Source organism: Xiphophorus couchianus, chromosome 5 (assembly GCF_001444195.1).
Source record: "Xiphophorus couchianus chromosome 5, X_couchianus-1.0, whole genome shotgun sequence".
Lineage (NCBI taxonomy): Eukaryota > Metazoa > Chordata > Actinopteri > Cyprinodontiformes > Poeciliidae > Xiphophorus > Xiphophorus couchianus.
In genome coordinates, this window is record NC_040232.1 from 19,977,762 (window position 1) to 19,993,489 (window position 15,728).

Below are 15,728 nucleotides of genomic sequence, written 5' to 3' on the forward strand. Positions count from 1 at the left end.
GCATTGCCTTAAATGCAATTCAGTCTCTGCTACCCACAAAATGTCAGAAAAAATGATTTTTGTTTTTGTTGTAGCTGGCATGAATACCTCGGGTGATGACTGAGGCAGAATCTGAATAGGCAGGTGGCAAAATGAACAGCACTGATTAAAAAGCATACTACAAACATAAATTGCTGACTTCTTACTTTTAAATGTTTTTAAGAAGACTTTGGAGTTTTAAAAATGTTTTATGAGCACAGTAAAATATGCTATTTTATTAGTTTTACTTTGCTTAGCATTGCAAACTGGTTGTACTAACAAAACCATTAGGCAAAAGAACAAAAACTACTTTACATTTAGAAAAAGAACACATTTCAATTACAATACGATAATAAAAAGGAACATTTACAATTGTTGAACAATTGTAAAGGAGCCTAATTGACTGCAGTTTTAAAGCTAGGGCTAGTTTCATTACCAGTATAATTTTTTCCATGTCCAAGTCACGTCTCGAACCCTGAATGGCTGAAATCAATATTTCTGCTACGCTAAAGTGAGAATAAATTAAAGCTAGAGCTATTGCAGAACAAAAGTGCATACGATGTTAGAGCAAAGTATGTTTGAGCCACTTCTGTGTGGTCATAATTATAAAACTCATTACATACATTTGCATTATACATTTATATACATCAGTCTATAGTTATCCATATAGGGAACAGTGTTTGATTAGTATCAGTTTGTCCGTTTGTCTCATGTGAGACATGGTGGGTAAACCAGAATGCAGAGCGAACTCGGCACAAATAATTTTCTGATGGTTTCCGAGTTTTAAATTTTTTGTTCTACGTCTACTTTGCACCAAACTTCACCTTTCGCGGCTGCAAACTGCCATATTTTCTACTCAAGGGGAATCCAATTCACACATCAAGGCATCCTGACAGCAGGTGGTGTATTGGAAATCATACCATGTGTTTACATGCCCTCAGCTGTCTGTACACATAAAGGTACGCAAGTGTTAACAAACGTTAATGAAGTGAGATTTCAAGTTGTTGTTTTTTTTCCACATAAACCCCACCGCAAGCAATTTGGAATAGGTGCACACACAAAAGGATGAAGATGAAAAATTTTTGTTGAGGCATCATTTACTGTAATTTTAGTCATAGGCTACTGTGGTATATAGCGGTGACAAACACTATGTTTATATTGAATACCTATGCTGATTTTCTGGTTGTCGTTAGCTGTTGTTACTGCTGTAATGTGATTGCTTACATTTGAAACCCTCCTGGTGTTTTCCCCAGCTCTATCTGGCAGTTATTTTTCCTTCTTCTCTTTGTTCTGTTCTTGGATTTTGGTTAATTTCAGAGGCAGTCTCAGTGTAACTGTTCTATTCCAGCTCCTGCTGGTTCTAATCTTCTCTATGCCAAAAACTGTTTTCCATCTCCTCTGCCATCAATAATGTAGACAAAGATGTCAGGTGGTCTGCTTCCTGACAATTGACATCACATCATTTGCAACTGTAAGCTCAAACAATGCCAAATTTAACCTGACAATCCTACTTTTTTTATTGATCTGTGGCTCAAAACCAACATGAACGTGACTTTGAGATTTCAGCTGAGTAACAAACATCCAAAATTAAGTTGATAATTTGCAGTTGACCAACAAATAGCTCACAAGATTTACTGCTTTTCTGTGCCACAAAGCTAGAAAACCTTTTTATAACAGATTTGAGTAAATTAAGTCAAACAGTTTTAATAAAATGAAATGTTTTAGCACAAAAGGGTAAGCCTGGAATATTGGGTTAAGATCAGGAAAAACATGTAGCCCTCTCCCCATATAAAACATTTGGGTAGAAACTGACTTAAAAAGTATATAAAAACAAAAGCAAGACAGAACAGAGAAAACGTGAGCTTTAGAAATACAAAAAAAAGCGGACAAAGTGAGGATCTGCCTGCTAAATCTGAAGCATTTAACAGACAACTCTGCATGGCGGAAAGCCCCTGGGAGGGCCCTCATGATGTAATTTGAACTTTAATTTGGCCTTGGCACAGAAAGCTGTGCTTTCAGCTGTGTGAGCCCTTTTAGGGCCAGCTGCAGTAGACAATGGAGCTTGTGGAAGTCAGTTGTCTCAGTTGATAAACTTTGCCCTCAGTTATGCAGCATGTGTAAACGGAGTTATTCACTGTACAAACAGCTGGTGGTATTCTTATTTTCTCTCTGATAATATTTACTGCAGTACATTTGGCTATGGTATTTTGTTTTAGGTGATATTCGCTTACTTACTAATTACTTAATGTTTTTTATAATGTTTAGAACTGTACTAATCTACAGTGCCCTGAAAAAATGTGATCTGCATTTGTTTTGAGGTCCCTTTACTACTCATATGTCTAAATGGAAACTGTTGACAACAACTGTCTTCAAACCTCACCTAATTATTAAATCCAGTCCAACTTTGCATAATTTAATTTCAGCCCAAATGCTGCAGTTTGGTAAAAGGCAAGAGGTTTATTAGAATGCGATTATAAAATGCATGGAAATAGCAGGTCAGAGGTAGTGTGGAGTTGGTTTAATCAGGCTCAGAGTATTAAACACCCTAAGCTTTGGACACTTCACAGAGTACCGTCCAATCTGTTATTCAAAAATGGAAATAGCATAGCGATATGCCAAACATGTACAGATATGGACCTCCACCTGAACGGACAGGACTAATTAGGAGAGCAACAAGGAGGACCAAGGTATACAACTTAAGACACTTATATGTTTTAACAACAACTATTTGCACTTTTCACAAATCCAGCTTCAATGAAAGAATGTCCAGAATGGGAATTACATTTGCAAATAAGCCATGAAAGGATATTGCTCTTCTGCAAACGTGGGAAATAAAAAAAACCTAAAATGTTTTGCTGAAATGCAAAATGCCATGTGTGGCACAAAAATTACAGTGCACACGGTGGTGAAAGCATCAAGCTGTTGGAGTGCTTTTTGACAGCAGGGACAGTGAAGCTGGTGAAAAAAAATGTAAAAAAAGAAGACAAATGCAGCCTGAGATTCCTGTTAGGGATTAGAAAAGACTTGAGACTTTGGCACAGGTTCCACTATCAGCAGAACAAGAATGAACAAATAGTCAGTATTATGATAGAATACTTGATGGAAAACTCATAGAAGTTGATTTTTTTATAATAACACCTCTTTAAATTTTAAAATTATGCAATGATTTTTGTTGATCTGTCAGATGAAATTTGTGGTTGGAATGTGACAAAATGTGAAGGCGGACAGACTCTGTTTATGCCACAAAGCTAAAAGTCATCTGTAGCAAATTAATATTTATTTGTTGTCTTTTACATAACTGAATTGTGTTTTAAAAGACAGATTATTGAGGCACCTAAGATTTTTTGAGAATTGGACAGGAGCGTGATGCAACTTCTTCGCCTCTTTGCACACTGTTTGGTCGAGGAGCTCGACCCGTTGAGACACCCAGCAAATAGGTAGGAGAGATGAAAAAGCATCTGAAAATCCATTCACCCATATTAAAAATACAGCTTACACACACAGCTGTGCACAGACGGACACACTTTGAGGGCACAGCAATGTGTCTGTCACAGGGCACTGGTCACACCGCGACTCCAACACACACTCACACATATACAGAGCTTGACCACCCATGGCTGCCCTCTGATTACCACCACCTTCCACGGCCACTGTGACTCCTTCTCCCCATACCTCCTGCACACTCCAGTGCTTCACGCTTCTCTCTCAGCTTCCCCATATTCATCCCACCATGGTTCCCATCCTTCTCTGCCCTGCTTCCACATGTTTTCCACCTCTTCTCACTCCCCCATTCGTTTTTTTCACACCATATTCTTTCCTCAATTTCCTCTCTTACACATTAGCATATAAAATGCATCAACTGGTTTGTAGGCTTAAGTGTTTGGTGACTTAATCAGTCAGCTGCATAGCCACTTACCTACTCATTCCCTCACTTGATTAGTCAGCTGCTCGCTCACTCATTTACCTGTTTACTTTCTCAATCTTATTCATTTAGGTCTTCATCCACTCTCATACCTCATCAGTGGTGATAAATGTTTCTACAGTGATGGAAGCTGGATATACACTCACAAGTTCTCAAGTAAACTCTTTTTTACTGGGGTAGCAACCAAACTGAAATTTCCAAGGATGAATGCTGGGAAAACACGTCTTCTTTTTTTGTATTTTTTGCATGTCTGTCATAAAATGGAAAAGTTTGATTCTAGTGAAACGCTATTAAATAGCTGTTGTCATTTCAACGACTTCCTATGCTTAATATATATGACTTTCATATTCCATGGTTTAAAATAAAACCTTTGTATGTCAAAGAATGAGTGAATGTGATCGTTATCCCACTTTGACTAACATTTTTAAATTATTTGATCACTGGTATGATCCATAAAGGAGAACAACAATTACATAAAATAGGATTTTATAGGTTGATTTTGCAGCTTCTGGTTGCTAAATAAAAACTAAAAATAACACATACATAATTTAAGTGGCAGTGAAAAGTCTTCTTTGCCCTTAAACTTTTCAGTATTCTGACATGTTGCAACCACAATCTTCAGTATAATTTATTGGGATTTTATGCGACAAACCAACTAACCTATAATTGTGTAGTAAAGGAAACATGACACATTTTCAAATACATATGTATCCAGGCCTTATTATTCAATATCACCTTTGTCTTCAATATCAGTCTGTGTTATCTAGACAATTGTTTGCCAAAATAACCTAATCTCAGGTTGTGAACAGCAATTTTCCACCTTTCTACAATTTCTAAGCTGAACTTAGGTCTATTCTTTTTCAGAAACAAGCTAATAAATGAATATGCCTTAATAAAAAGCCTTTGGCTTTCACTCTGGCTGTATAATTATGTAGTTTTCTTCCTGGAAAGTGATTATCTGCTCTACTCCCAAGTCATTTGCAGGCTTTGATTTTAATTTTTTTTTCCTAGGGTTGTCTGTTTAGCTTTATCCATTTTCCCATCAACTCAAATCAGCTTCCCAGTCTCTGCTAGAGAAAAAAACATCTATAAGTATTATGCTGCCACTACCATGTTACACAATGGATATGGTGTGTTTCAATGAGGTGCAGTGTTAGTTTTAATTCAAACTTTGAGACCACAATGTTCAGTTTTTGATTCCATTTTGCAAGAACATCAAAATCAATTTGTTTGCCATGCTGTGTTCTACGTCAAACTGCAAAATTACTTGAAGATTTATCACACACACTTTTGACAAAAGTACAAAAATATAAGGTGAATGTATAGGGTACAATAAATGAAGAGTAATAAGTCTGTGTCTTGGCAGGTTTAAGAATATGTTTGATGGTTACAAAACTATAAAACTGAATTGTTGATTTCTACAATGCAGACTTTTAAAAAAATAAGAACAAAAACAAACATTAATCAAATTTCCCTGTCTAGAAAGAAAGCATAAGTGCTGAGTAAAACATCATTAGCTCATTATGTTCTGGAATTAGGGGGGCTAAATGACTGTGGATGCAAATATGCCACAAAGATGCAAAGATAAATCAAGAGTTTATATATATTGAAGACAAGAATGAGAGGAGCGAGTGGATTACTTCTAGTCAAAACTCAGTGTTTTGTGCATTCCTCCTTCAATTTCTGCACAATAGACATTTTCACTTCAGACTAAACCAAACAAACACCCCCATTTTTTGTTTATTAAGGTATTAAGTTTGTGGTATGTCCAGATGTCTAAATAAATGCTTAAATCCCTTGTTTTCTGTGCACAGCCTTTGCCAGCTTTCAAGAGCCAAGAGGTGGGTCTAAGGTTACCACTTTATCAGAGGCTCAATTGCAAAACAGAAATCGCCATGCATGCTTATACTGACAAACCCAATTGACCTTAGATGTATGTTTTTGAACTATCAGAGAAAAGTGGACTGCCTGGAGGAGGCTCAAAATCTACACAGAAAGGTCAGAGTTTCAAACTGAAGGTCTTGATTGCTAAGCTAACCATCACCCTACAGTGCAACTCAGATTCGCTCAAACACAAACAAGGTATTTGATTGAAATTGAAATGTTCTTACCCCAGGCACAGGCACAAGACTTGTGGAAAAAGCTCTATATGTTTATGACCAACAGAAAAATAAAAAAAGTTCTTCCTAGATTCTAAGAAATTGTGTGTTTCTTGTTTTTCTAGGGTGGGTGGTTCCAATTTTCAATGTTCATGATTCTCAGAACTGATCAATCTAATTTAAGGGTGTTGCACTTTTATCTCAAAATGTCCTCTGCAGCATATAATGTAGCAAAGCAAATTACCTTGAAAAATCTACTAGGTAGGTCAAACTAAAATAGTTATCTTCATAAATCTAAGTAGCAAAAGACTACTCTACAGCTTTAATCAACTATTCTAGAAAAAGAGCTACAAAATCTTCATAGTACAATATACTTAAGTGCAATGCTAGTATATTATATGCGCTCACCAAAATGAATGAAAAACGCTCAAGAAACTAATGCAACTAGTCCTATTATTAAACAAACTACAACTACTTCCTGATAAAGTAGTTAAGTCCTCCATTATCCTAGCATAATCATGTACAAATCTCCATGTAGCTTCAAAATGAAACCAAGAGCATAGTACATGGCCATAGGAAGAATCATACACCTCTGCAGGTAGCCAGGGTGATATATGAACAAAATATTTCTTAGATATTTATCATTAATAAGATTAACTATAAGCCATGACAACAAGAAGATGTCTTCAGATATTATTTATATGTTAAAATACTCAAATTATCACATCATAATTACTACAAATACAAAAATAGAAAATAGAATTTAATCTACAAGCCCTACTTTTACTTTAGAGAGCTTTACTGGAGTTATTTTCAATATTATTTGGTTTTTAATGTGACTCAACTAGAAGTCATCAGGGCCAATTAAAGAAATGTCATAACTACATCTTTGAGACACATGAATAACTTTTCTTTTCTAATATAATCTAAAAGCAACATTTTAAACTATCTCCTGGTGACTAGTGGAGGCCATAGAATAAATAGTGGGGAATGATATGTAATTGATTGGTCTGCTTTGTTTAGACAAAACTGAGGAAAGTGAAATTTTAACTTTTGTATTTGACATAAAAGGCAAGGGAGGAGAGGTGGAGGATTCTTGTCAGTCAAAATTACAAAAAAATGGGGCACTGGTAATATAGGCTCTTAATCCAGAAATTCTGCCATGGGCCATACACTTAAAAAAAAGGTATTTGAGAAGAGGACATGTTTGGTTCTTAGGTAAAAGGCAGATGCTGTAGAATCTCCTACTGTCCATCTGTCCATGGCCTTGGCTATGGTTAGTTAAATTAACTTCTTGGGGAAGTTAATGGGGAAAAAAAACACAGTCACTGAACATTTTACAAAATGCCAGCTGAATTTATCACATCCATTTTACAACTTTCTCACGCAACTTTTGTTTTCAAGGAAGCAGTAGCACACTGTCAACGTTGTCCAGCACATATTTCCTGCAGGTACTTACAATAATTGGACATAGAGAGCCAGAGCTGTGATTTATTGAGTCCATGAGGATGTGTGTTGTAGTGTGTTTCCACTGTGAGCCAAACACTGCAGTGTGGGTGAGTGCATGTAGATGTGTGTGTGGGGGGCGTGAGGGCATGGTGTGTCTATCGATACATGAACAGAGACAGAGGCACAGTCACACTGCGATATGAAGGGTTTTGCCACCTTCACCTCATCCTCAGGGTGTGTGCGTGCATGTGTGTGTGTGCAAGCATCCATCTGCCCTGTTTCTGAATCCATGTGTGTTATTTTATTTGGACTTCTTGGCTCTGAACACAACCTTTAATTGCCTGGGAGGATTCTGGCTGAATTTAAAATTTAAAGCCTCCCACTAATGTGCTGTCAGTCAGTATATTCACGGACATTTATACTTACACTGATACTTTTCTTTTTACCAAAAAAAAAACATGACATAAAATCAATCTGGAAATTAAAACTTCAACTTCAGAGCACCTGTCTACTTTACCATGTCTTTAATCCCTGTTCAGGTTATGTAATCCTCCTCTTTGTTGATCTGTTGCACAGCACTCCTCATTTATCGAAGTGTTGAGATGTTCAGGCTGTTGTTTAATAATTTGTGATCCTGCTTGTGTGTTCGCTCAACTCCCTGGAGTGGAGGCAGGGCAAAAACAAGGAGGTAAAAGTCAAGAGAAGCATCATGGTGACTGACAGAAAGAAAAAGAAGCAAAAAAGGGACAAGTTGGACGTCGAGTCACTGACAGACATGCTGGTATATGAAATGAATGATAAAAAAAAATCGTTACAGGCAAAATTGTGAGTACGTTATTGACAAGAAATTCAGACTAAAAACATAAACATTTAATGGTGAACAACATACATTGAATATGCTCTGGTGTGAAGGAGGCGCTCTATAAATGAACAAAATAGTGTATGTGCATCAACAAGTTAAACTGAATAAAAAAGAAACCCTGCTAAATTTAAGACTTAACCGATCAAAATAAATATCGGTACATATACACAAGTAGTCAGTCATACATACAACAATTTTTTTTAATTTAATATAAAGATTGTCTTAAATAATCTTTTACACAGGCTTATCTCTCCCAGCCTCAATGTTTCTGATCAAATTCAGCAAATCTAGTCATTACTACTACTTTAACACTAAATTATGAAGAGTTGCATTTCTATAACGGAGTGCTAAGATAAGTTCTGACCATATGTAGGACTCGCCTCACTGAATTTAGTAAACAAATCAAATTATAGCCCAAAAAAAGTTAAATTGTGTGTTTTGTAAAAAAGAAGGCATCTTGTTGTTTCAGACATTATCTTATCTTCTACTAATAAATAAATCAGTTGCCACTTGTGCAAAACTTGTCAAACATGCAACTATTCTTGGAATCACATGGCAATCTGTTTTTCTGTATTTTTTTTTCAGATCGGGGCACTGTGATGGCTACTCTAGACTGACGTTTATTGTCAGCCACATAGTAATTAATTTGGAAGAATTCTTAGGCTCAAGTTGATCATCTGCTTATCTCTTCTTTTTCCCCCGTTTTACTACCGAATAGCTTCCCACTGTGCTGGAGAAGTCTGCAGTGGAGTCTAATTTTCCACCAACTATGCTGCTGATTTATGGCAATCTGTTACCGAATCTTTTAAGTTTTACAGTTAGCCCACATTTATGGTCCTTATCAGCTTCATTCAAAAAACATTTTTTATAGGTGGGTTTGACTCTGGTATTTATAATGGTCAAAATAAACATTACCCATAATTATCCAGGTGTGTGTTCACTGTTATTTTAAACTGAGCTAAACAACATCTACACTTGTGTTTTTCTTTACCTAAGCAACTTTGTGTTGCAAATTTGCAACTGTTTCATTTGTTCCTGTACAATCATACACACATTAGCCTGTTGGGGACTAAGAACATTTTAACAGAAGTAGGGAACAGGCACTGAACCTTCAAGCCTCGAAGCATAAGACAACCACTCTATCATGGAGCTGCAGCCATCCCATGGCAACATATTGGGGGTAACACCATCTGTTGTTAATAAGAATTGCAATGCTTCCGGCATCATTTCTGGCAAGGTGTCTGCAGCCTCTTCCATCTCGAAAAGTTTAAATATTGGAAAGAACAGCACTGTCCATGATACGCTCCGGCAAACAAGTCTCATCAGAATCCTTTTTTTTTATTTTTCCTATAGTCCCAGAATAATATTATCCATGCTCCAAAATTTTCCACTTTGTCTGCCAATGACCTCACATTCCCTAAAGCAATCAGGGAAAAAGTAGTTCAGTTTTCTATTAGCTGATCTATTCAGCTTCTGTTCTCCATTGACCGCATCTCTATAACCTGTCAGGGACTTGGGGTCATATTTCTGATCTTCAACAGGCTTTGAAATCTGTTGCTTACACTCTTGTTAGAATGGCTATTCAAAATCAATAAATATTTCATTCAAAGTTGTAGAAATATCAACAAAATCCATGCAATGGGCAGCTACAAAACCAGGCTATAAAAAATCTCAGTCTCCAAAGCAATTCAACATTCAGAAAGATACAAAAATACAAAGAAAAACACATTATGGATGCCCACTACACTTGGCCCCTTCACAGGGTTTTTTTTGTTGTTTTTTGATTTTATTTCTACTGCTAAACTTTATTTCCCTATTGGTTTTACAGTTTTACTCAGCATTATTTTTTACCAACAAATTTTCTCCCATACACCATTAGCTCAACACTCAGGTGCAACTCTCTATCATTAACCCAAGAACAAATTATAATTACCACCTAAATGTTTATCTATAGCTTTAGTAGTTGCATATTAGTCTGCATAAGCTTTTTTTCGGCAACAGCAGAACAAGACTTTGTCGATGGAACTCTGGAGGGAGGAGTGACGAGGTGAGAGGATATAATTGAAGAGTACTGAGCTTTTGAAAAATAAATGATGGCAGCGGGTATTCAGGCTGGTGTGTCAAAATATGTCAATCTAAAGTCTTCATTTATCATTTATCTATTTCAGCATGAGCATAAATGGCTTCATGTTTTTTTTTTTAATTGGAGGCATTATATCGATTAAGAAATTATGGAAAAATGATAAATATGATCTAAAATTAATAAATTGTAATATAGAATACAGAAGTAAAAACGAATACATAAATGTATCTGTCCTTCAACTGAATCCAGCTTCAGATATTCAGCTAACCATTCAAACAATGGTTAGCTAAATATCAAACATCATTAACAACACAGATTCCAAGATGTTAATCTAAATTCACCCATGCTTGTGAATTTATCCCACAGGCATGGGTTAAATTCATATAAAATTTATATAAATGCATAATTATACTTATTGATTTTGGCATTTATTTCATTTCTTTTTAACAGAGGCTTTACCAGGCTTTGAAATAGTAAATTAGCATAAACTTTCAGTATCGGAGTTACCAAGCCTTACTACTACCAATTCCATTTATGTTTAGACATTGTGGCAAAGTGGCCTGGTTGGATACATTAGTTCTACTAGACAGCAAGAATAAGAACTGATAACAAGATGGTACAAAATAAAATCAGTTAAATTTTTGTGGGTAAACTTTGGGATAATTGACAATAATTGTTAACTGATATTAATCCCTTCTCAATGTGAATAACACAGGGCCATACAGACAACCTGTTGTCTCTACAGTTCCTGTAAGAAGTTAAAGTGACTCTCCTCCTGCTTTTGTTTGTCAAGCTGTGTAGCGTTTGCAGTAATCCCTCTTACTGAGTTTTACGAGATGGCAGCGGACAGAAAAACTTTTAACAGGAAGAAACCTCCAGCAAAACCCATCTCCATTTCTCATGGATGTGCAAATGATATGTGAACAATGATATGTAAGGACAGTTTTATACATCTGGATTTGTTTTGCCCCCAGTATTGTTGATTGCAACATATGGCAGATTTTATTAAAACTAACACAAGCACAGAAGACCTGAGGAAATTTAAAATAAAAACCTGTTGACCATGAACAGAAAATGGAATGTGGTTCATTATTGTGTTTTCAGCAGGATAATGATCCAAACATACAGATAAATGCAGAGATGCTTCGCCAAACACAAATTATCCATCTGCTATTCTTATCTCAATCACCATACTTAAATCGAATGGAAAACAGAAATAGTAAAGGAGAGAAACCAGTGCTGGGTAATTTAAAGGTATGTGTATGCTCCAGTCTTGAGAAATATTATATTAGATAACAAGACTAAGGGCTATCATATTCTCCAAAAGGAAGCTGTACAAATAACAACAGGAATGGTACCTGCAGTAACTATTTTTGTAAACTCTTAAATTCTCTCCTCACTTAATAAATGTAATCAAATTAAAAGTTTAAAATTTCTAAACTTTCCATTGTGAGTATATGCCTCTGTACAAAAAAAAAAAAATTTCCAGTAAGCCTTTTTACACATCTTAAATGTGGAGCGTGTGTAGCGAGAGCACACACTTAAAAAAAGCCTGGACTTTTTTTTAAGAAAGTCCAGCTTTTTAAGCTCAACTGCTGGAATGTCCACCTTCATGTTTTCCAAAAACCTCAATTGAAAACAGTTTGAAATCCCCATTTAAGTCCTGACTTTTATTAAATAAAACTCCATCTAACTGAATAATTTTGTATTTATTTGATTTTGTTACTTGCAGTGAGGTTTCAAGGTGAAAATATTAATGATATTTTACTGGCAAATGAAAATTCATGTAGCTCCTGGAAAATGGAAGCAACAACAGCGATGATTACCAGACAACAAAACGGGCCTAGCACTAATTTCTGTGGTTTACTATATTTAACATGTCAGTGTGACAAAGCATAATAGCCCAAGGCATAATGCGACCCGAAAATATCAGCTAAATACCGATCCAAAGCTGTACGACAATTGCTAATGGAATGGATTAGATTGTCAACAAGAATGTCACGGTCAGAAGCTTGAATGCAGCTTTTAGGTCAAGCAGCACTAATGTAGTGCACTCACCAGCTCTGGCATGTATCAAGAGGTCATTAGTGACCCTTAGACGCAGATGTGCTGCTGACGAAAGCTGTGCAAGTGGTTGTTTGGTCTGATTGTAAAAGCTGTGAGCTGTCAACAGTCCAAAAGAATGACTGAGATCTCAGGCTGTGGAGCAGACAAAAAAGTCATTTATGCAGAACATTACCAGCAGGGTCTGACATGTTCTAACAAAGGCTGTGCTCTTGCAAATGTGCTGTTAACAACTATTATCCTACATGAGGGCAGCAAGAAAATGACTAAATAAATACAAAAAAAATCATATATTGAGCAATCTTTATTACAATGTTTCTATCATTTGAGGTTTTCTCAATCTTTGCACATCACTGGAATTATTAAAATTAAAAAAAATATTTGCAATTATGTTTATATACTACTGAAAATTCTATTTTACAGAAAATATGAACATTGCATGTGTTACCCACCAACCTTGGATGGACTGAGGGTAATTTTGGATAATTTCTTCTCTCAACGTGTGGTGCTGTGATATAGAAAGATGAGACACACACATTGAGCATCCATTAGCATCTAGCATCTAATGAACTAAATATACAATGCTTCATATCAAATGCTTTAGGTTTCACCAAGTGACTGTAATACCGAACGAGAATTCGTTTAACATGCTTCGATTACCATTATGAATATACAAATAAAACATACTTCAATATTTAAGCACTTTAGCTTTTAATTGTGTACATTGTTTTAACAGAATAACAACATTTTATCTCTTACACAAACTGTGCTCTATCTACAAAACTCAAAAAACGTATTGTTCTTTTAATGCTGTGTCTCTTCACTAAGCTTCACACAAGTACAGCCGTTACTCACTGAATGTCACAACAATATGGTTTCTCTGGTTTTTGCAATAAAATAAAGAAATGTACATTTGATAAATAAAGACGTCAAAACAATACCTTTTGTGTGAGAACCATTACAAAAACTGCAAAATACAATAAGTTCAATGTGAATTCAGCTGTTTCTCAGCTAGCTCAACACAGTGCGCTAGCATTAGCATTAATTAGTCTCCAGAAATGTGTCCCGTTTTTTAAACAATACTAATCACAAACTGAACAACGTCACTCACTGGTGACACTCGATTCAATAACCTCTTAACTCTTAAAAGTAACCGACACATATTGTTAAGGAAATATGGCTATTTTTGATTGTTTAATATAGTTAAGCTAATGCCATGTGCGTTTAAGTAGATCAACATTCCTATTTGGACAAGCTGATGCAAGGTAAACGATCAGAGATAAACATTCTCCTGGCAGGGCTGTAACTTAGTGCAGCCATAAAACACTATGCTCTTGAAAGGCTTTAAATTAGTAGGCCATAAAGAATATCTTCCTCGGCTCACAGGTCAGAGGTCGGGGGTTTCCCAGGAGCTCAGAGTTGCATCTGGAGTTGATCACAACTTAGGAATTTTGGGAACACTTAAGGTTTAATTTCTGATATACCTTTTTAATATTGGTAGCAATAGTGTGTTAGATTAAAGTATATTACCCAAGCTACAAGTACTAATCTAGTAAATCGAATGTATTTGAAAATGTACTAACTATGACAATATCGGAATCAAAAGAGAATGATTTGAATGTTATGTTTTACAGGTTGAAAAAGACTTCTATCTCATTATTGTTTGTGATAAAGCAAAGGGTCAAATCTTTGGAGAAGCTGACTGCAGAGGAGCAAGATAGGTTTTGTGAAAATAACTTATAACTTTAATAACTAAAATGACTCTTGATATTTGTCATTAAAACTTAGGGGAAGGTCTAAGTTTTTTCCAAGGTAGCTCTTGGTTGGTCAAAACAGGGGTACGCCCTATTCGCATATATTAACAAAGAGAAACGCCTTCACTAGAAAAAGGGAATGCGCAACAATAAGAATTCAGACAACTGCCCTGTTTTGCTTTTAAGCCTCAGCTGTCTCCAAAGACGCCTTTGTTCTTTTCTTTTAATTCTTTTGTCTCAGGTAAAGAATGTACTTCTTTGTACTCTGAAGTTTTCTTGTTAAATTCATACGGTGTTTTCTATTGAATTAAACTCTGTATCTCTGTGACGTCATCGAGCCTCGCCGTCTGTTTTGTCTCAGCCGTGACGGCATCCGCTCGGGACCCGGCTAACAGGAGGAAAAGAGAGCCATGCTGTTTCCAAAATTTAAGCTAACCTAATAAATTTCCTCCTTAATAATATGCATCATAGTACATTTTTACTGACCTGAATTATAGAAGGAATGAGACACTCATGTTGAGCTTCCATTAGCATCTTAACGCGAAGGTTTATTCTTCTTCTGTGTTCCCAACCTTCGCTATGCCATCAATGTGACAAGTGCCCCCTAGCGGTTGTAAGTGAATCGCACTGAATAACTTAAATAACACTAAATAACTTATTACAACACTAAATTAAGGATAGAAAAAGAAAAATAATGTTGGGGTGGCTATTTTTATACATTGTCTTTTCATTACTTATAACAACTTGTTTTCACCTGTCTATACATGACACCAATAGGAAGTACATCATAATTGAGAGGTATTGTGCTATGGTCATGTTATGGCCTACACAAGCATTGGGAAGACTGCTGACCTGAGAGTTGTCCAGTAGAAACCCACTGATATCATTCAAAAGAACAGTTGGCACACAAGGCCTCTAGTATCTGACTTGTCACAGAGTTATGTTCATGCACATTGTTAGAAAATTAAGCTGAAGGAAAAAATGTGTTGTAGAAAAACAGTGCACAGGCAACAGGGAAATTGCAGCTTTGAGAGCATTGTAAGGCAAATTTGGCTGAGATTGATAAGGCATGGCTGCAGTCCATGAGAAGGCATGGTTGTGAAAGGGGCTACTGGACTCAGTACCCCATTTCACAAAACACTGTAAAGATATCTTCCCTCCCATTTCTGCGTGAAAGAACTGACACAGCAAAGGGGATTGAGGCCATTCCCTCCTCTGTTACACCTGTGATGTGCTGAGTGACTTTCTAAAATAACATTTCTAACATGTGAGACCTGTCAGCTGCAAAGTTTAAAGGTTTAAAAAAGGATTATAAATAATTTCTGATAATACAAGTGAGGGATGGAAAAAATAATATAAATTTGAAGCATTTCTCATCCAATAGCAGGATCACTGAGTTTGCTTCCCATTATTTTTTAATAAGAAAGGCAATGGGAGACGCTCCACATGTGTTTTATATCTAGTGCTACTCCTGTCA

General features: G+C 36.1%; 1 long non-coding RNA gene across 1 annotated transcript in view; it reads right to left on the reverse strand.

The window, feature by feature from the left end:
* The window catches only part of LOC114144072 (uncharacterized), a 30,140-nt gene extending 15,294 nt beyond the window's left edge, over positions 1–14,846 (reverse strand). Inside the window, exons 1-3 of the long non-coding RNA XR_003595398.1 lie at positions 14,738–14,846; positions 12,954–13,005; positions 8,006–8,146 (exon numbers count right to left, since the gene is read on the reverse strand). This is a non-coding gene — a long non-coding RNA (uncharacterized LOC114144072). The remainder of the gene's footprint in view (positions 1–8,005; positions 8,147–12,953; positions 13,006–14,737) is intronic.
* Positions 14,847–15,728: the final 882 nt, after the last annotated feature.